Source organism: Papaver somniferum, unplaced genomic scaffold, assembly GCF_003573695.1.
Source record: "Papaver somniferum cultivar HN1 unplaced genomic scaffold, ASM357369v1 unplaced-scaffold_128, whole genome shotgun sequence".
NCBI lineage: Eukaryota > Viridiplantae > Streptophyta > Magnoliopsida > Ranunculales > Papaveraceae > Papaver > Papaver somniferum.
This window is the reverse complement of record NW_020621936.1, coordinates 5,713,506-5,736,620: the sequence shown is the minus strand read 5'-3', so window position 1 is coordinate 5,736,620 and position 23,115 is coordinate 5,713,506. Positions and strand designations below refer to the sequence as shown.

Below are 23,115 nucleotides of genomic sequence, written 5' to 3'. Positions count from 1 at the left end.
ACACACGCAAGCTAGATCATTGTTCTGATTAACTTTGTGCAAGGGCCCTCGGTTTTAGGCATTGTTCAAATATTATAGAAATTACCTAATCCCCCGAGTTATGATTTTAATTTGAAAGGAAAGAAGTTTGTTATGTCATTCCATGCATGTTTGGTGTTTCCTAGTTGATATTTTAATTAGCTAGTCTATTAACAACAAAAGCTAGAGAGTGTTTGATCATAATTGGAGGGGACTTTCTTGATTGAAATATTTTTCGTCATCAAGTCTGCATTTCCTTTATGCAAATGTCCAATTTAGCCTTCATCAAGTCTGCATTTCCTTAATACTTGCTATTTTTCTTCCTTTTTATGGTACACAGAGAAAAACGAAAACAAAACTACGTTGTTACATTACAGAGAGTAACAACTTCAGTAGGCAGATCATTCGTAGTCCATTTAGCTTGGACTTTATGAGTCATAGCGTAGGAAGCCAGATTATGAGCCGCAAAGTTGATCTTCTTTGGCACATAACGGAAATTATTGCTGCAATTCAGGTTGGATATCAGCTTGTGAATGTCATCTTTCAGTTTCCAGATTTTCCAAAGAGTAGTTCTCGATTTTCCTGTGAGACAGTTAACCACCACTTAACTATCCCCCTCAATGATGATAGTATCAAAGTTCAACCAAGTAGCCCATTCAGCTGCAAGAAGAAAACCGTCAGCCTCTGCATAAGCAACTGAGTCAGACGTACCAAGTCTCGTCGCTGCACCATAGCAAAAGCCATTGCTGTTTCTGGCGATAACAACACAGGCAAAGGAACTATTTTTCCAAGTCGCGTCAACATTCAACTTGATGAAAGGGTTTGGGGGTGGAGTCCAAACATCCAAATCACCGTTTCTGGTATCAGAAATGCCTGAAACAACAACTTCAGTCTCTCCATCTTCAGAGAAGTTGTAGTACAAATTGAACCAGTACATAGCTATAGTTAAGGTCCCTTGAATGTTACTGCTGTTGTGTTCGAAAAATTTAGCATTTCTTGTTTTCCAAATGGCCAAGCAGATCGCCTTTCCCATAGCCATACAATATTCATCATCGTTGTTGTTGAGCCAAAATTCTAGTAAACATTGGAGATTTAACTGATGATCTTCTCGAAGTCTTAACCCAAGAGGAGAAGCGAACCAAACTGCCTTGGCATAGTTGCAGTATATCAACAGGTGATCCACAGTTTCAATGGAGTCGGTGCATAGATTGCAGCCCACTGAGACACCTTCAACGTGTCTTCCAATTCTCTCAGAAACTCCAATGCCATTATGTATTGCTCTCCAGATGAAAGCTTTTATTTTAGGAGCCACTCTCTTAACTGCCCAAAAAATTTTCCAGGGGAAGTTAGGTTCTCTTACAGCTGAAGATTCTCCGCGCTGTTCTTCCAGAAGCTTTTGGCAGGACTGTGGTGTAAATTCTCCATGAACGGTGAACTTCCAGATGAGAGTGTCAGGTGCTGCAGAGTTAATGGGAGTCTGAAGAATCTGGTAAGTCGAGAAAGCATTAGCATTTTGGTGAACCAGGTTGCTATCCCACTGACCAGAAATGCTGCATATTAGCTGACTGACTTTAACAATTTTTGAGTTGCCATCTTCTTTTCTAGCAGGAATGGCCCTCGAGATTGAAGATACCCAGGGATCTGAGAAGATGTTTATACTTTGGCTATTACCAACTAGCCATAAACACCCCTTCTTAAGATTATCTCTGCTCTCTAACATCGCGTTCCATGTAGTAGAACTGACACTCGGCTTCTTTGCTTCCCCAAAGGAGGTATTTCTGAGATATCTAGCACGCAGCAGTTGCGCCAACAGTGAGTCTTGATCATGAAGGAATCTCCAGGCAAGTTTGGCCACAAGAGCTTGGTTGAGATCAGACAAGGAACGTAATCCCATTCCACCTTTTTCTTTAGATAAGTTGAACCATTCCAACTTCAAAGAATGCATCTTCCTCTTGTTGCTGCTATGCCCCCACCAAAAGTCTCAAATAATGCGAGTAATTTTGTTGAGGATGTCCTTTGGAATGATGGAAGTAGCCATACAATAAACTGGTATTAAGGCTAAAACTGATTGAATTAGAACCGTCCTGCCTGCATGTGACAGCGTATTTCTTCTCCTTCCCGACAACTTCTCTTCAAACTTTTCAATGAGGAAACTGAAGTTGGAAATTGTGCTCCCTTGTTGAAGAATTTTCACTCCCAAATATTTTTCTTCTTTCCCCATTCTCCTCACCCCAAGTTACTGGATTAATTCATCAGCATAAGAATCCGGAACACTTTTGCTGAAATGGATAGATGATTTGGGATAATTAACAAGCTGCTCTGAAACCTTGTAATACTGTTAAAGGATTGTAGTAACACTAGTGGAAATCAGCAGTTTCGCGACAGATAAAGCAAGTCATTTAACTAGTATCTATGATTTGTCGGTCGAAGAAAGGGTCGCTGTTTGAACGTCTTTTTCAACTATGACTGTCTTTATGGGTCGTTGAAAATCTTATATCAACGACCGATTTTAACGGTCAATATTCTAAGACCGACTTCGATCAGTCATAGATATAAATCTTAATATAAAAAAAATGATTCAGATAGGCTGTCTGGCCTGACTGAATCTGACTGATCCGTCTGACTTGACTGAGTCCGACTAAATCTCAAATGACAATTCAAATGAAGCTCAGATAAGAAGAATATCAAACTCAAATTAAAATGAAACTCAAATAATAATGTTGGACCAAATTCCATTCCATTAAACATTCATTGTATTCATTGCACAACCCATAACTGAATTCAATTGACATTTAGTTTCAAAATCACATAAAGAGGATTCAAATCCTGAATTCGAATAATACAAGTCCTAATAAGTTTTTTTAAAAGATACATGTGGAATCCAACAACATAAAGAGCACAGTTTAACACAAAAACTCAAAGAACTAACACATTTAATAGCTAAAAGAAGAAAAATGAAAGTTACGTAGAACCTTCTTCAGTTGGCACAAATATTAAACTTTTGTTTGTTCCTGAACCTGAAAATACACAATGATTTCAGAAACAATTAGTCTATATCTCATCATTATTCACCTTAAAAAAGAACCAAAATTAGTACGTGAAAAATATATTTTCCCAATATTGTATTAAAATTGTGTTCGCAGCAAACTTCAAAATATATTCTCATTTAAAGCTTAATATAGCCTAATAAGTTTAAGCTAAATCTTCCCTGTTGTATTGAAATTCCACATTTCCTTGAATCAACCAATGGGTTAATATGACTGATACAAAATAAAATAAGTAAACAATCAGGTAGAACTTACTTACTATAGGCTGTGTTGTTTCCGGTTTAGATACTGGACTACGAAAGAAATCAATCCGTATGACTTCTCAAGCAGGGAATTTCCTGAGATACTAAACAAGTGATTATTTGTGCAACAAAGGCCTTATTAGTATGCTACATACTAAACAATAGTGGAAGAAAACTGACCATGTTAATATCAAGTTCTACAAAGAGTGGAACCATTTGGTAAAACTAGTCAGCTTCAAAATTATATATATATGTATTCCTGAAAATCATTGTACGCAAGATCAAGATACTCAAGATGTGTAATGTTGAAAAGGGAGGGAGAGATTTTACTAGGTGTGCACATATCCTACCCTTACCCGCCAATTCTACCCTACCCGCCAGTTTTTTAACCGTATCCTATCCTATCCACTATTTGGCGGGTAGGGTGACGGGTAAACATTATTTCATCCGCCAGTTAGCGGGTAGGGTGACGGATATAATCCGAAATTATCCTACCCTACCCGCTTACCCGCCTCATATATGTAAAAGACCAAATAATCCCTATCCTTTTTTAATAATAGTGGGAAAAGGTCGATTTCCATCGACGATGGTAGCAAGTTTAGCAGAACATACCGCTGAACATGCAGAATTGGAACCAATCGGAGATATTTTAGCTTCATCAGGAGGTGTGAACTCATCAGTTTTAGTAATACAACAACATGACGTCGTTCATACTAATGAAGCTCCTGTCTCGAAGGTTTTTTTTAGTGATCAGCAAGAAGGCTCGACTAGCACTAGTTATACTGCATCTCCGTTGAAAGAAAACCATGTCCCTTCTAATTTGGTGTGATTATGGTAGCAAATTAAATAAAATGTGTAAATGTAAATAATGGGGTTAACCAAAGAACCGTGATGTAGTATTAGTTCAAACACCTTACCAGCAATAATCTTCTCCATAGTTTCACATCTTTAGCATTAAGTTCAGGCACCTTAATCTCTACATCATCTGGCTCTTTATCGTTTCCAGGTTCAATAACCTTCGAAATTCGCAAAAGAAAAAAAAATAAACGGTTATACCCGCGACCCTACCCTACCCGACCCGCCAGAAAATGGGTTGGATAGGATCTTACCCGTTTAATGGCGGGTAGGGTGGCGGGTAAAATTTTTCTTAACCGCCAGTAAACGAGTAGGGTGGCGGGTATAGGCCATATCCTACCCACCCTACCCGTTGTGCAGCCCTAGATTTTACCTTGCAACATAGTATTTGGTGGCCTGAATGTAAAGGACAATTTTCGTTCAATTTTGAAAATTTCTTCCTTTTCAATTTGGTAACTTTCAAGTTCTCTGCTTCGAAGGTCGATAGAGATTACATGAAAAGTGTCATTTGAACATCTAATTCCGTGCCAATTGCAACAGTTTTCACTTTGTCTGCTTTCTCCCCAAGAGATCAAGCGATTTGAAGGATCATACAAAGATGACTTGATATTGAGGAGAGCCCTTCTTTCCTCTTCATGGCATCCATGAGCTGTTACTTCACTAGATAAAATATAGATCAAGAAATAAAGATAAACAAAAAATATAGGAAATAATGTTACTTCAGTATTCTTACGGAAAGAAGCCATGACATGAAAAGAAATTTAACTTAATAAAATTTGTTTGATGAGTGAATATGCAGAATGGCCTAGATACAACATACTATTTATAGCATATTAACATTGCATTATAGCTCTAAGAACTCCAACTTACTCATACGTCGATTAGACTAGGTTGAACTTGAATAGCAGTAGTTAATATGTCCAATCCAGTCACTCTCAAGTCAGCTAACCTATCCTTTCAGTTTAATCTCTCTCTGATCCTAGTATCATTTTGTTGAAATTTCTGGAGATAAGATTCCAACCGACAAATTTGACTAATTATATGGTTAATCGATGAATATTACAGGCTTTGTATGTGTGTCAGTGTGTCATAGGAGTTGTTGAAGGGTGAAAATTCATCTCCAATAGGCAGTCCTATAAGAAAAAAGAGGGATGGAATGCTAAATTTGATTTTAATTAATTAATATATATATACAATTCAATCAAGGTGGATTCACTCAACCACAGTCCGAGAAGGGACAGGTGATGGGCAACACACGCTTGGATTTCCTACTTAAAACCCAATGTATTTTATTTTAAATTGACCCCTAATACCCCCAATGACTATGAGTTACCAAGGTCCATCTAAAAACAAACAGAAAAGAAGGGGCATCAAAAGCTACTGGTGTTCCAGCAAATTCACTTGTGCAGTCACTGTTGCTGACGTTTTCGTTGGTAGAGTGAATACCCAAAAAGAGCATATATTAGAAGGGTCCAAAGCACCGGCCAGAAAAATAAATCATATGGAGTTAAAGGGCTTAAACAAGGAAATGAGAAAATGAAAGAACATCGACAATAATGTCAGAACGAGAATTTAGTTTAACGTATTGACTGTACGCTATCGTTCGAGCTTTCTGATCGGCGACTGCAGGTCTTCGATTATGCTTTCTACTGGTAAACTATCCCTGCTTGGTGAGGATTCTCCAACTGAATTTCCCCCTTGTAGTCAACCCATAACACTAATTAAAAACTAAGAACAAGTTCCGTAAATATCGAATGTCGTAAACAAGAATTAATGACACCCTTTGCAAGACTAACTAGACTGATCTTCTGCGAACAACTAAGTGAGAACATTAACCTATCGCAATACCACTTCAATATAGATGTGTCTACATGATATTACAAAAATGTTGTCTTTCTAACTGCACATCTCTTTAAATTTTTAATAAAAACTTTTCCCTAAAAGATTCTCTTTGAGACGGAGATTTTTCGAATACAATAAATTTGTGTTTATGTACCTGACTTTGTATGATCATGTCTCCAGCAGCCTTAAGCTGCAATCAACAACCAATACAAACCAATTAACCAACAATCAAATACTCAACCAACAATCATCAATAAACTCTAAGATAGTATATATCTTCGTGCTTGGGATAGTTAATCTTCACTATACTTGACCGAGGAATGTATGATTGTCCAACTGGAAGGCACAATTTTGTCCATGTGAATAAACTTTAGTACATCTCCAGAAGTCATAGTTCTTATATTTTTCCATCTGAGTAAGACAGTAGAGGACATCACCTTAAGAAATCATATTTCTAAGTATAGACTAAAAATAATCATAAAAGAAAGGGTTTAAGGAAAACAACAAAAAACAAAAGAAAACTGAGCAAGTTCTCACCATAGCAGTCACCTTAAGTAATAATAGTTCTACCACCACCACCACCAGCAAATCCATCATCAATAATTCAATCCCTGAAAATAGTACAAAATCCATTAGCTATAAGTCAATCTAGAAGACGTAAACAAACTGTAATTCAACACCTTCATAAATGCCACTGCCACATTGTTTCATATCAAGATAAGACACCCATAACCGTACAATATTTTTATTTTACTACTAAACAAAGCTTTGATGTCCTTTAACAAATTGTAAATTCTGCCAAGGAGGTAGAGGGCTTGCATCGATACATTTAAAAGCATGACAGTTATCTATAGGCCTCTCTGTCTTTGACATTCTCTATATATTCTCATTACCTCGTATATACATATTAGAGCAGGACAAGCCAACCTTTTGCAATACTCAAAAGCATCAAAAAAGGTCCTATCTTCAGTTTCAAAACCTATTTTAAAGTGTAACTCTCAGTCCAAGGAAAAGTCTATATCCTTGCTTCACACATCTAGTAAGCAGGAAACTAAAAATAACTATGTGAAACCAAGTACTTATCATTGCTTAATCAACTCAACATCCACAAAACAATGAACTCATAGTAGAAAAAGCAAAGTTCAAAAAAAAAAAAAAACACATAGTTCAACCGCCACCAGGAGGCCAAGATATCATTGATGAAACATAAATGATTTCAGTCAAATAAAATCAAACTATACCTGTATTTGACCACTTCAGGAAAACAAACACATCCCCATTCCATAAGGTCCTTCACAAATATTCATCCTCATCTTCAAAATCAACATTTAAAAAAAAAATTGATCATATCACCAAAACCCCAACCAAAAAAAAGATCAAAACATCACAAATAACGAAGTTCTGCATACAACCAAACCCTGAATTCTTGATAACCAGTTACCACCTTCTGTTTCTTGCCCTATTAAAAGCTCATGTCATGGAACCTAAGAATGACCCAACTGGAATCAACCAAAGGAAAACAGAAACATCATCAACTCATGATATCCGAATACCCCTAAATCCCAAATTGAAGAAACAAAAACAAATTAACCCACCTCAAAAAAATAAGCAATGTAACGAGAAATCTAATTAGCAAACTGAGTCATCTTCTACTTCATCACTACCACCACAACGTCAATAGGAACCAGTTGAAGTAATCTACAACCCCAATTAAGGAAGATAACACTTGATCAAAACTATTACCAGGAAAATCAAGAGCTTTGAAAATTTACCCTAACCCTAAAATTAAAAATTAAATTTTTGTAATCGAACATGATGAATAAGAATCAGTCATAGATAGTTACCAAATTAGTCGCGAGAAGGATTTTATTACTGAAACACACACTACCATTGAAATCAGTTATTTGTTTGAGGGTATTGACTTCTACTCCACCTTCTGGATCTGGAAAAATTGCAGAAGAAGACGATGAAGGTCGATTGAGAGCAAATAATGAAACAGATGAGAGAGGAAGTCAATAAGAAGACTTGATCTCTATTAGACTTTTAGAGAAAAAACAAGAAAAAGATAGAGATGAGTTGGTCTGTGAAACAGGTGAGGGAGAAGAAACAAAATAATGAGATAAGGTTCTTCTGGTTTTAACGAGGAGATGAGGTGTTTAATCACAGCCGTATATCAATTATCAGACTCAATCTCGAGGAAATCTAACCACTGAAACATCTAGGATCAGCGATCGCGACATCAGTAGTTGAAGAGGACTAATACGGTATTAAAAATTTGTTAGACAACGACCGTTCATAGTGATTAAAGAACTTTTCGGTGTTTTTTTAGATCAATGACCGTCTTGATTGGTCAATGGTGTGAACCGTCAACGAGAGTCACGGATGTGGGTTGAAAAAACCGTATTATCCACTAGTGTAATAGAGGAGATAATGCTGGTGTCTATATTGCCGAATAGAAGCACATCATCCGCAAACATTACATGGGACACAGCAGGTGCCCATCTGCTTACTTTGTATCCACTATAGACCCTATCATCATCCATTTTCTGGATAATGTTTGACAAAGTATGAGCACAAATGATAAACATGTAAGGGGATAATAGACACCCTTGCCTTATTCCACGTTCCCATGTGAAGAAACCTTCTGGTTGTCCGTTGAGCAAAATTGAGAAGGAAGTAGTTCTAACACAACTCATTATAAGGGCATGAGCTCTATCAGTGATTCCTATATTGATTAGTGCTTTGCTAAGAAAATCCCAATCGACTCTATCATAGGCCTTACTCATATCAAGTTTAAGAGCGAAAGAAACTTGTGAAGTGTTAGAATGATGCACGGAGTGGAAGAATTCTTTTACAACAACTATATTGTCTATAATCTGCCTACCCGGAACAAATGCTGACTGGTTTTTTTCTATTAGACTATCTAGAAAAGGACTTAGTCTATTGGTTAAAATTTTTGTAACCACTTTGTACAACACATTTCATAAGGCTATGGTCTATAGTCTTCTGCAGATTCAACATGTTTTTTCTTTGGTATTAATACAAGGTAGGTATGGTTAAGACCTGGAGGAATGGACAAATATCTAAAACAATCTTGGATTAGATGAACTACCTCTTGACCCACTACTTCCCAATATTTCTTGTAGAAGAGAGTCGGATAGCTGTCTGGGCCTGGAGACTTCAGCGAACCCATCTTCTTTATCACGTTAAAGATTCTTCTGCACTTGGAATCGAAGAAAGGTACCTGCAATTATCTTGATTAAGCTTGTTGGAATTATCAAGTAAAAAGGAATTTGGTTCCACACCATCATCTTTAGTAAACATGCCTTGGAAGTGGTCGACGAGCGTGTCTCTAATTTGATCATGGTCAGAAATCCAATCTCCATTAGCATTTTTAAGCGCAAAAATTTTGTTCTTGCTTCTCCGGTGAATAACAGACACATAGAAGGTCTGTGTGTCCTTGTATGTTGATGGAACCCACTTTGATTTATTACGTTGTTGCCAAAACATCCTATCCCTTCTTTCCATTTCCGTAATCTTGTTGCATATGTCATTCTCCCTCTCCATAATGTCAGATAAGTGTGTTGAAGCTTGCAAGTCAACCAACTTCTGCTTCTCATCTTCTATCTCCCTTCTTGTGTCACCGAAATATTTCCTGCTCCATTTCCAAAGTCCTTCCCCCAGAGATTGCAACTTACTCATAGTATCTCCCCTAGAACTTTCCCAGCTTGTTTGCATGACTTCTTTGAATTGATGATGATCCGTCCAGTAAAACTCAAACTTATAGTTTGGTTTTCTTTTTGGTGGCTTTCTCATAGTGTTGTGGAGGATAGGGGAGTGATCACTCTCGATTTTTGGAAGGTGGAGGACTGTTGCGTCTGGAAAGAGGAGTCTCCAATCAATGTTGCATATTGCTCTATCAAGTCGCTCAAAAATTGGTGTATTTTTAACAACATTATTTGTCCAGGTGAATGCCAGACCAACATAACCAAGATCGATGATATCCCTTTCCCTTACCAAGCGTCTGAATTCATTGCAACTGATCTCCGTGTTTGGAGAGCCACCCTATTTCACATATTGATGCATTAGAACATTTAAATCTCCAATGATGCACCAAGCTCCTTCAACATTTGTAATACAGTTATTCATAAGACCCCAGAAATTATCTCTTTATGGATGTACTGGAGGATCGTACACACAAAAGAGTTCCCATTTTGGCGTGCACAATTTAGGTTTGATGACACAATGAGTCAGATTTTGTGACTTGGAGATCACTTGTAAATCAACATTATCTTGCAAGAGAATAGTCAGACCCCACTCCTTCCATTGGCAGCTACATAATCAAAGTTCTTGAAGTTGAGAGAGTTGCAAACCCTTTTACTGTTTGACTCATTTAATCTTGTTTCAGATAAGAATATGATAGAAGGTCTGCAAATCCTTAGGAACGAGTTTAATACTAAAACTGTCGCCTCGTTCCCAAGACCACGACAGTTCCACGACTGAACTAACATTGCTTCTGCAACTTTTTAGGGAAAGTCGCCATAGCCACATCTGAACTACAAAAATGTTGCTTAAGAGGAGGATCACAGTCCATAGGTTCTGCAGACCTTTTGATTCCAACATTGAGATTAAAACTTGGGCTATCCTGTTTTTGTGTTGTCCTGGCTTGTCGTTTCCACTGTCTCGGCTTTTTGGATGAGTTAAGAACAACTTCAGGGGTTGGTTTGATGGGAGCAGAAGATTGTGTTGGCGGGGTTTTTTTTTTTTGTGGTGTTGGGTGTGGTAGTCTTTGGTAACAGATATGGTTGACGGGGTGGGGATACTTTGGTGGTTTGTGGGTGGGGAAGTGGGGTGACTAATGGGTTGCTGTTTTGATAACTTTTGTTGTGTTTGAGGCTCAGAAATTGGACAAGTTTTGGGTTTTGGGTCTCTCGTGAACTCCGAAGATTTTGAGTTTCTCCCTCCAATATTACTTTCTTTAGGATTTGGAATGCTGATTGATTGATTTGGTGAATAATTATCCTTTGAATGAGTATTGGCATTAATAACGGAATATTCCGGGTTTGCATGGGATATAGTAGCAGTTTTGGGAAGAAGAGAAATTTCTGGTAGATTTGGTACGGATGCGGATTTTTTTGTGGAGCTAAGAAAGGTATGGTTTTGATTCTGCTGGATTGTTGGCTGTGATGTAAGGGTTGTTCCTCTTTCTTCGACAATGTCATTACTGGTTTTTGAAGCTTCTGGGTAAGCTCTTGTTGTTTGTCTTGACTGAAGAACTTTGGGTTTGAAGTTTGCATTTATTTCCTCAGTAAGCCTAGCAAATTTCATATCTTGCATCTTCTCCATAGAAGTTTCTGGTGAGAAGAAACCTAATTTCTCACATTCTTTTGAAAGATCCGGACATTGCTTCACAACAAAAGAAACAGACCCTTAGAAGTCTTTCATACCTTAGATTGATTGTGCACTTTTTCTTGGATGGCAGTGTGAATGTCAGTTCTTGTCTGATTGGCTGAGTAATATCAATCCTGACTCTTACTCTTGCAAAGCCTCCCCACTCAGCTTGTTCTGAAGGATTAATGGGATAAGGAACTCCAATCTTTGATGCAATAAACTCCACCATTTTTATCTTCTGGTTATTCATAGATAGTCCATGAATCTGAATGGAGAAGTCTGCATATTTGAACTCGTACTCATGAGGTAGCTTTTCTTGGTCACATATCTCCAACAGTAAGAGATCTCATTGAGATCCCAAGGTGAGTTTGTGATGATTGTATTAAAATCACACCCTAACTCAAAGTGTATTAGATATATTGCCTTGCCAAAACTCTGAATCTCCATATTTCCAGATGGTTTCCATGATTTCTGCAGCATATTGTATAGTATATTGATCCCATATTCACGTCTGGTGATGATGGTAATAACAAGATTGTATTTGTGTTCAGTGCTAGGTTCCACAAGGTCCTTTGGAACTTCAAAGATTTCTTCCTCATTTTGTAATAACGAGGCCATTCTATTTGCTAGATCTTCATATTCTGTATCAGCAGCACGAGATGAAGATTCTTCCATGGGAAGATCTTCCAAAAGACCAGCAAGAGAAAAGAAGAATAAACGAACCCGAGGTGACACAAAAAGAGATCTAGAAACTAAGCGAACAAAACTTGATTAACCTGCAAGAAAAAAATCAACACAAGTAAACAACAAAAGAGAGTTAGAAAAAGAAAGATAATCGTCCTTTGACGAGAGAAAAAATCATCCTATAGATAATCATGGACTTAAAAAGAAAGAAAATCGTCCTTCGACGAGATAATCATGGACTTAATACTTGCTACTACTGTCCTGAAGTTTGAACTTGTTTATTCTTAAATTTTTCTTCGTAAGCATTGTTCGACATAATGCATCAAATGGTAGAAATATTAGAATTAATTGTACTTCATTACCCAAATTTTGTTAAAAAAAATACTTTGTCTGCTTCATAAAAGTTGAATTAATATAAATTTGTACTATTTTTAAGGAAATAAGGACAGATATATTTTTTTAGGTATTTTTTTATCTTAAATATATCCTTATGAACAATCAACAACCTAAAAAATCAATCCCATCTCTCACTTCAGAATAAAAGTAGCACTGGTGGAGCTTACCCTCCCTTCTATTGGTTGGTCAGCGTAGCCGCGCATTCCCATTGGCTCGGAGAAAAATCATTCGTATTCGTCGGATTAAATTTCGTGAAATATGGTGTGTTCATCTTAAAACGTGTGGTGTAGATTGGGTAGGTGGTTGGTACACACTCGACGGACGACCCTCATTGTTTGATATGTCTAACCGCTAGATGGCTAAGATCTTTGATTGGACGGACTAAAATTATTGCATATAATTACACCTAGTTTACATGATTTTTAAAAAGCATGACCGTTGAATTTTCTAAAAAAAATTACTATATTAATTTCGCGTATTTATGGTAAAAATCAAGAAAATACGAAAAACTACTATATTAATTTCAAACATTTATGATAAAATCAAAAAAATCAAGTAAACGTATTTATAAGATAATCGTTTGTAAGGTAAAAAAAATTTAAAAATGACTATATTAATTTAGAGTATTAATTAATGATAAAAATATATAAAAAAAAATTCTATATTAATTTCGGGCTTTTACGATAAAAATCCAAAAAATCCAAGCATGTTTATGGGGTAAAAATATCAGATTTATATTTTGTGGATCGATTATAAGGTAAAAAAATCTAGAAAATACTATATTAGTTTCGAGTATTTCCAAAAAATAAAAGAAATACAATATTAATTTCAGATTATTATGATAAAAATGCAAAAAAAATCGGGTAAACACATTTATGAGGTAAAAAAAATCATATATTATATTTTTTAGATCTTTTGTAGGGTAAAAAATCTAAAAAATATTATATCAATTAATATCCAAAATTAATATTTATATTTTCGAGTATCTAGAAAAATCAGATTTATATTTATATTTCGAGTATTTTGAATGAAAATCCAAAAAACATGATGTATATATTTCCCTCTAACAAAATCTGTTTTTTTTTTTTTTTTGCAAAAATAAGATATATTACCAAAATAAATGAACAAAAGATTTTTTTTAGTAACGACTTAATAATCAAGCCGGTTTTATTTGTTACTCCCTCTGTCCTAAAATTTCTGTCCTCTATTCTATTTTCGTTTGTCCTAAAATACTGGTCGCTTCTGTTTATAATCATATTTTTTAGTTTTTTTTTTGCTGCCAAAGATGTGATTTATTGATTTAGAACTGAAACATCGTCTGCTAACAAAAGAATCTCAATAATACTTGGAGGTTTATCAAACCATACCCTAATGACTCAATTTCTCCTGCTGTGTTTAGCTAGCTTATCAGCAGGTTTATTACAACTTCTAGGAACAAAATGACATTCCCATTGTGGGATAGTTTTAAGACAATCAATGGCATCAAGCAGAATATCCTCATTCTCCTAGGCTATCACTGGTGCAGAGTTGTTGATGTAGCTTTCAATTCCCTTTAAGTCTGTTTCCAGTACTATATGTGTATGCTGCAACTTATTACTCCATTTAACAGCTTGATAAAACGCTAGACATTTTGCTTGCTCAGAACTTCTTATTCCTGCATATCATTTTGTAGAACATCCCCACCAATTTCCTGCAAAATCACGTAAGACAAGAGCAATCCCTGTCAGTCCAGAAACTGCATCATAAGAAGCATCGCAATTTATAACATAAAATGGTGATGCAGGTGGTTTCCAATGCAGAGATGATGTTTTTTGATGTGCAACAACTGAACTATGTTCAGTTTTCTCATTCAGCTGTTCTATATAGACTGCAAAGTTCATGGCTTTACTGGCAACTTTCTAAGGAACTGCCTTCTTCTGTTGAAACTGAACCTCACATCTTTCAATACAAATTGACCATGAAACAATCATGGCAGTGGTTAACCATCCTGTTGGCATGCTGTGTTGTCTGTCAATATTCATCCAGTGTTCAGAATTTTCTGCAATACTTATATCACTCCCTGTAGGTACACATGGGCCTCCTGGTATGAACAGCCAAACATCTCTGGAAAAAGAGCATGTGAAGAGAACATGTGCTACATCTTCAGCATGCTGGTTGCAGAAAGGGAATTTTCGATTGACATAACCACATAATCTGGATAATCTTTCATTTGTAGGAAATATGTCAACAAGACATTTCCACCAAAAGTGTTGAACACGCGGCCAGGTTTTAATCTCCTAAAAGCGCTTCCAAGATATTTCTTTGCCTTGAATTGTTAGAGAAACATCAGTGTCTCCTAAACTAAGCTCATGAAGTTTATTATAAGCTGATTTCAAAGTAAAACTCCCATTCTTTGTAAGTGTCCACACAAGTTTATCTTCCGCAACTGTAGAGATTCTCATCTGCAGAATTAGACTAACAATATCTGGTTCAAACATCTGATGTACGAGTGATACATTCCATTGCTTCCTATCTTGAACTAATAATTCCTTGACCCATATGAAGTCTTCACTGTTTGTCACACCCTGTTTTGGACTTGGTGGCTCATTCAAACCTGTTACCCATATATCCAACCAAATCTTTATTTTATCACCTTTTCCAAATCTCCATCTACTATTAGCTTTTATGAAAGGAATCTGTTTTTGTAATCCCCTACAAGCCCACGAACAACTTTTTTTTGGGTTTGCATGTATCATACTGGTGGAAGGAAAATATTTCGCCTGTATGGCCTTAACCCATTCCTCATCTGGATTACTACATATTCTCCATGCCGCACGAACTAATAAAGCCTGGTTAAGAGATTTCAAATCTCTAAATCCTTGTCCTCCAAGATTCTTGTGTAAACCTAATCTTTTCCAAGAAGTTATGTAGGTACCTCTTTTTTCAGTAAAACCCCACCAGAAGTCTCTCTATAAAGAATTAATCTGTTTAATTGTTTCACTTAGCAGTTGAAGGTAGCTCATGGTATAAAAAGGAATAATGTTTGTTACCGTCCTTATCATTAAGGATTTGCAAGTCTGAGACATAGAATCCCCATTCCACTTAGAAAGTGTTCCTTTAACTCTCTCAACCAATCCTGCAAAACAATCAATCTTCTTTTTCCTAATGAGCAGAGGCAAGCCTGAATATCTTTCATTAGATTTCATTCTTATAACCTTCAATCTTCTTGAAAGTAATCTGCAAAATCTCTGAGGGACATGCACACTAAAGTAGACACTGGAATATATCCTTCATATTTTTTTAGTTAAACTCTCGAATATATCCTTCAAACTTTTACAATTATAAAATTATTTTAAATATCACCAACCTACTAAATGATAATTTTATTCTACTAAATCAAACCATAAAGATATTTATTTTATTTTATATTTAAATATTTCTATAAATATTATGATTATCAATGTATTTTTTTTTACATACTCCATATACTCCTTTTAATTTTAGTAATAACATAGCATTTAATAGGGATAGTTTTGTACACTCCTCCGTCTCCTTAATATCTTGACTTAGTCAAAGTGGACTAATAATTTAGGACGGACGAAGTAGTTTTTTTTAGAAAGTCGAGATATTTGTAAATTATATCCAAAATACAACCATATTACTAATAGATTCGGTATCCCTATATAAAGCTTTCAAACAAAAGGTAAACCCATTTTTTGGACACCGTTCTCTCTTCAGCTTTGATTTCTAGGAATTTTCTTTTTTAATTTATGTTTTCTTACATGCGCCCGTTGTTTGTATTGCAGGTAGCCATATAAAGCATTCGTGCAACACCAAACCCTTTTGTTTCCGTGATTGAGGAGAATCAGAGATGAAGGAATGAGATGTAGAGACAAGAAAGAGAACGATCATATTAGATAGATTAGTTGTAATATATAGCTAGGTTACATGATATACACATAAAGTGGAAACTAGATGGACCGTACATCCATGGGCCGTAGGCCCTGTAATACCCCCTCTTGTGCGGTTCAATAACGAAACTTTATACATAGTGCTTAACATATAGTGCTTTGAATGTAGTTCTTCAAATGTCGTCATCTCCTTGATGACTTGTGCCGAAATCAATCGCCTTACTAAAACTTTGACAAGGAAAAACCCAGTGGGATAAAACCTTGGTACAACTCTTCAAACATTGTACTTCACATGTTGTCTCTTACTTTACATGTAGTTCATCACATGCAATACGATGTTCACAGATCGATGAGTCTAAGTTAATTTCGTCTTTAAAACTTCGCCAGGGAAACCCAGAGGGACAAAACCTTAACTAAAGAAAAAGAGTACAATATTAAGAAAAATTAGAACGTAGTTGGACTCGAATATGTTGCTTAACGGACTATCGTGTTTCATTTATTTGATTCAGATATTTTCAATAATATCAATGCGATCTTTATGTCTTCAACGTTCAACATACTTGATGTTTTTAGTATTGCCTTGCCAAAAGAGTACAACACAACTTCAATTTCGAAGTAAATTATGTCGACATCATATCCTTGGATCCTCCCCCTGATGTCGGAATCTCCCCTGATTACTTTCAGAGTTGTTCCAGACTGTTCCTTTAGGCATGTACTTTTCGAAACTGAATATCGGTAATGACCTAGAAAATAGTCTACCGTATCTCCCCCTGATTACTTTCGTTGGAGAAGAGATTATTGTTCCTTTATAATCAAAAACCTTTGGATTTCACTTTCGTTAGCATTCCTTTTTATGTCTTTGCATGGATAAAACAAATTTATGTCAATGGTTACTTTTAAGCACATGATTACATTCACTATACCATTCCAATGACGTTGCATTGGCGCTGAGCTATATCTAGCTAAGAAGTTCATTGAGTATGTAACATTTGGTCGAGTACATTATGCTAAGTACAATAATGCGTCTATTATACTTAGATAAGGAAAGTTCATCTCCTGACTCAACTTTGTCATCTTCCTTTAGATGAATTGGTCATTTATGTACATTTGAAACTCGAGTAATCATGGGAGTGCTAGCAGAATGCACGTCCTTGTTAAATTTCCTGACAATGGACATATGCAAACTGGTGGAATAATATACCACAAGATCGGTCTTCTAGTTTAGAACATGGATAAGATCGATATTTCCCAAGATTTTCATCTCAAATTCAGATTTTAAATAGCTTATAAGATCTCTTATTCCATTAAGAGTACTTATCATGTACATACCGTTGACATAAATAGCTATAATTCTGAATCAGGAACTTATTTAATACGCATGGCATGAAATCTTACTTGTTTATCCCATCCCAATCAAATAGTCACTTAGACGGGTATACCACATCCGCCTGATTGTTTAAATCAATAAGTGAGTGTTCCGGTGTAACTACAAACACACACCGTGGTTTAGAGTCATTCGACTTGGGAAGCAAAAGGCCATCATGCACTTTGCAAATATCTTTGAGCCTAAATCTCCAGAGATATAACCACATCTACTATGTTTCAAGTTCTTTTGAAACTACCAAGCAAACTAATTAACTGAACATTATGATATTCAAAAGAGTAAGCGATCCAGGGGTTTGTGAGAAACCTCGCGCTACAAGGTGATTCTTTATACTTAAGATCTCATTCTTCTCACTATACTTTGTGACAAATAACCACATATGTCCCACAGGCTTTACACTAGGTTGGTTAGCACTACCACACCAAATACCCGTATATTTGTCAAAGAACTAAGTTTTTCCTGGATTGCGTAGGCCAAATATGTTATTTATTTGAAATTAATCAAAATAAAGCATGGTTCTATCTCATTGTGCTCTACTTCTGGAGCAACTATTTATGGATTATATCATCATTGTGCACGCATGATCCTTCCATTGACTCATATATACATTCTCATACAGGATTTCATTGTTCTCTAGAATCATTTAAAACTTCGGAGCATCCTCTAGTTTGATTCATGGACATATTCAAAGACAATCTTATGAGATGATTTCTGATGATATAAATAAGTTGTGCCTTACTCACCTACTTTCTTTCTAGGTGAGGATTGATCAAACCAAGTACTCTCTCCAACTTCCTTAATGGAGCCACGGCCTCAACCACACTTCCACTGAGTGTAGTTGCAACACCTTAGTCTATGCTGTATATCCGGAATTAAGGATTTGTAACTTGGCAGGTAGGTTTGCAGCTGGTATGTGTGATCACATCACTTTAGCAACATCAGTGTACATTCTGAAAATCGAATATTCTTTATCACTTCACATTTACATTTGTGGAGTACAAGAATCAATATGAGACACAATGGGAACACACTACGACAATTCCTGTCGTTCCCTTAGAAAATTCTTTTTATTATCTCCCCCTAACGACGTGAAGACTGTCTCATTAAAGTGATAACCCGCAAATCTAGCCGTAAGAGACCTCCTGCCAAAAGTTTCAAAATGCGGATAATTGTTGGGAACTCATTTCCAACATAACTACTTAACAGTTTTGAAGACCCATCATAATACGATGTGGAGTCATAATGGCACATATATAGTGCAACCAAAAATGTGTAAGCACACGAATGTCAGGCTTAAATCCAGTTACCAAATGGTACGCAGAAAAGGTTGACTAATATTGGGTTCTAAAAACGAATTAAGTAAGATGCGTGTAATATTGCATATCCCCAAAGCAATAAAAGATAGGTTGGTACGCATAACCTATTCCTTAGGCACCATCTGTAACCTTTGATGATAGCCTCTGCGAGACCATTGGGTATAAGATGCTCTATATTGATCCTATTAAACATGCAATATTCATCAAGTCCTTTTGATGTAAATTCTCTAGCATTAATAAGGGTGGTAATCCTTTGCACTTTGTATTATGTAATATGTGCTTGGAGTTTTTAAACGCAAATTTTTTGGGAACTATAACTAGTCCAAAATGTCAAAACATTCACCAGAGCCATAAGTCACTTTAATGGTCCGAATTCTGCTTGAATATTTTTCTAAATTTCACCTTGTTATCTTTGTAATATGGATTGTTTACCATTTGCATCTTAGGATGGTCTCGATCCTGTTTTACTGAAGACTTTGTAAAATGAGTGATATGCTCTCTTACTTAAAAGCATAATGGGAGGGAGGAGGGGGTTGTGCATCTGGTACTTTAGAAAACACTTATTGAAAGAATATGTCGTTACTTCACATTATGTCAATATTTTTCCCGTTGTCTCATACACTCAAACACAACGGTGTACGTATGAGTCCTTTCAAAACGAAACATCATGTCACAACCAAAGTGCATTTATGGTTATGTCAAAGTCTGTATGAGTCAATTTCCAACCTTTCATCGTCGGAGTCAATATGGATTCAATAATCCAAATTAATAATATAGTGATTAACATTTCACTAAATTGACTCATTAGTCTCTCTAAAGTATGTTTTCTTCCAAATACATTAGTGACTATAAAAGATGCAATCAATTACATTATCATCACAGTCAGGTTTCACATGATATCCATTTGCATGGGTTTCTTTGGAATTTAACAAGGTGTGATTATCTCTCGGTACATATAAAGATTTTGTGACGTCTTTGTTCTATCTTGAAAACAAACTTTTGAGCAGTGTTGCGCTCGATGATCCAATCCTCGTAGTCACATTATAAGGAAATAGTTCAACAACTAGTTTAAATTCCTTAAGCTAGTGGAAGAAAAACAACTATGAGTTAGACATTTGGGTCTTGAGAGTTTTAATAAGTGGTGTGGCCTTATTACGTAATAAAAGTGGTATTCAACTCAGGTACTTTAGACTGAATATATATTACGTTTCACCCAATATATCTCAAGTACTTTAGAGAATTTATGTCTCGTGTTTTCATTCCATAGGTGCAGATATTGGTTCTAGTTCAACTGAATAAGATAGTTAATTGGTCTGGCAAAGTTCTTGTTGCCATTAAAGTTGATGTGAAAATTGGTTGCTATTATGATACATACATTACATTGTATATACCAACATCTGTGACCAGGTGGATTTCCAACTCTTTCATTTATGATGGGAGCTAGAGTTACATTTTAGCTTCGTCCCATATTCAGTTGATACCTGTACTTTGGTGTCATCAGTACTAGGTAAATAAATACATCTTTGTCTCATGATATATATGTCCCTTTTCACATTCTTTATATGAGTCAGTACGTCTAACCCTCATTACATCGGGATTCTTTCCATTTTCAATTTTTGTTACATTTAGCTTAATTTGAGAAATTTCTTTATCTCAATATGCCAAGAGAATCTCACTACACATGTCAACCACTTACTATAGGTTGAATATATAACTAAAGATAGTTCTCTTGTTGTCATACTTCCACATGTACTGGTTTGTTAGTATCATGGATGAAGTAAAGAAATGGAAATTTTCTGACTCATATCATATTTTGTGAGTTCTTCCACAAAAATTGGAATACATGTGATTTTATTTGAACGTATCTTTTGAAACTACTGACAGATTAATAGTCGAGTAAGTGGATTACATTCCACGAAACGTTCGAATTTTAGGAGAAAAATATCGAGTACACAATAACGTTCCAAGTACTTCTAAACCCCAAATAAATGCATTGGAATCGAGTAGGTACAACCAATTGAACAAAAGTAACCATTTAACCGTAGCCAATATCATATTCAAGAGAACAAAATAACATTAAGGCCAAAATTCTTAATGATCGAGATCAGCAATCATAATTTAAATTGACCCCTTATATACCGTGGAATTATCTTAAGACAAAACTAAACATGCTCTAAAAACAAATAAATAAGCCTAGCAGGTTTTCACTGTAAAAATCCACGTTATAGTTACATACCCTCATACTTTGGTTCCCGCCGTATATAGACAAAACCGGAACAACATTGGTCGCGCACTCCCTGGAACAGGACAGGCTCAAGGCATGACAGGACGGGACTGGACAGGGACCGATTCGACTCGGCTGGACAGGGACCAAACATAAGACGAACAGATTTTACTTGAGGGGTTTCCTTTCTCCTCCGTCTTCCTTTTCCCCTTCATTTTCCTCATGATTCCAACGCCCATACTAATTGCCCACAACACAGGCACACAAATTCATTATATATTATACTATAAAATATAATCACCCAATTGGATTTTCTACATATACCAAATGAATTGCTACATATCGATATATAGCCGAAGATCGATATACTGCATGCATCAAATCACTACATACATATATCGAATTACTGCATACATCAAATTACTACATATCGAATTACTAAATACATTAAATCGATTTTCTACCACAGATCGATATACAGCCACAATTATATTGGATTTGCACCGCGACAACTTTTGTACATGACAAATTAGATTAAATCAATTCTCAATTCAGTCACTCAACTAATTATGGATTTGCACAGACAGAGCTTGTACGGGACAAATTAGATCAGATTAATTTTCACCATGAATTTAATAGCTACTATGTATATACAGAATCACGATCATATTAGACATGCTGAAATCAAAATATAGGGGAAAAAATATAGAAAAAAAAAAGAAAGATCCAACTTAGCTGATTGATTTGATTCAACAGAGGAAAAAAAGTAATAATATCAATCGATCCAGTCTAGCTCTCCGGTATATCATCGTGCTGATAACGTGATTGAGGAGAATCAGAGATGAATGAAGTAGATGTAGAGACAAGAAAGAGAACCATCATATTAGAGAGATTAGTTGTAATACATAGATATGTTACATGATATACACATAAAGGGGAAATAAGATGGACCGCACATCCATGGGCCGTAGGCCCTGTAACAAATTTTGTTTTTTTTTCTTCTTTTTATTGGAATTTAGTGTTTTTTGTTTGATATTTTAGTTGTTTTTATGGTATACCCTCATTGTTCCAAATTGCGTTGCAATATCAAACACCATAACTTTTTGTGTTTTGCGGATCTTTTTGATGATGCATAAATATTGTTGCAAAACTAAACGCCATGACTATTTTTTTTTGCAGGACTTATTGATGCATAAAATGATTGCTGCTTCACATATTTGCTAAAAGTTTGTTCAATTTTATTATTTACCATGTTCATATGATTGTTGCTTATTTTCTCTTCTAATATGTTTTGTTGTTGGTTACTAATTAATTTTTATGAATTTTTATTGGTGATTATGTAAATCGGCTTTCCTACATGCATATGGTTTTTTTTTTATCTATTTTTGTTGTATTCAATTGGCATTGATGATGGCTGCGGAAATGCAATTGCATGAGTGCTGATATGAAGGAAATCCTAAGAATACCCGAAAAAAGAATATTTTACTTCTACAAACGATGATGCCAAGATATCTTCGATTTCACGTTGTTGTTGTTGTTTTCTTTTTTTTTTTGTGCTAGGGTTTTGCGTTTCTCTTGTCCTATATTAATCAGGAATGTTTTTCACTATTTATTCATCTCTGATATCTATTTGTTTCAAGTTTTCTCCTATCCCTAATTTTTCATATTAGTTTCTTATCTGATTTTCATTATTATATTGAAACACTTCTTTGTTCTATTTTGCGGGAAACTGTTTCTCAACTATGTTATTATTTCTTTTTGGTTTCGTATCTCCTCAACCCCAGGTTCTTAGAGACAACTTATTTATGTTTCTTTTAATTACTGCC

General features: G+C 35.6%; 1 long non-coding RNA gene across 28 annotated transcripts; it reads right to left on the bottom strand.

Annotated features, from left to right (window-relative positions):
• Positions 1 to 2,748: 2,748 nt before the first annotated feature.
• On the bottom strand, positions 2,749 to 8,097 carry LOC113331756. 28 transcript variants are annotated; one of them, XR_003351147.1, is made up of 8 exons: positions 7,849 to 8,097; positions 7,600 to 7,702; positions 7,246 to 7,503; positions 6,542 to 6,615; positions 4,225 to 6,415; positions 3,920 to 4,122; positions 3,325 to 3,566; positions 2,749 to 3,035 (listed from the first exon to the last, which is right to left on the bottom strand). It is a non-coding gene; the product is annotated as an uncharacterized LOC113331756 (long non-coding RNA). The 28 variants fall into 28 exon arrangements; XR_003351151.1 differs by having other exon boundaries at positions 3,325 to 4,122; positions 4,225 to 4,323; positions 4,536 to 6,415; XR_003351160.1 differs by having other exon boundaries at positions 3,325 to 5,859; positions 6,159 to 6,194; positions 6,314 to 6,415.
• Between the last annotated feature and the right edge of the window lie 15,018 nt (positions 8,098 to 23,115).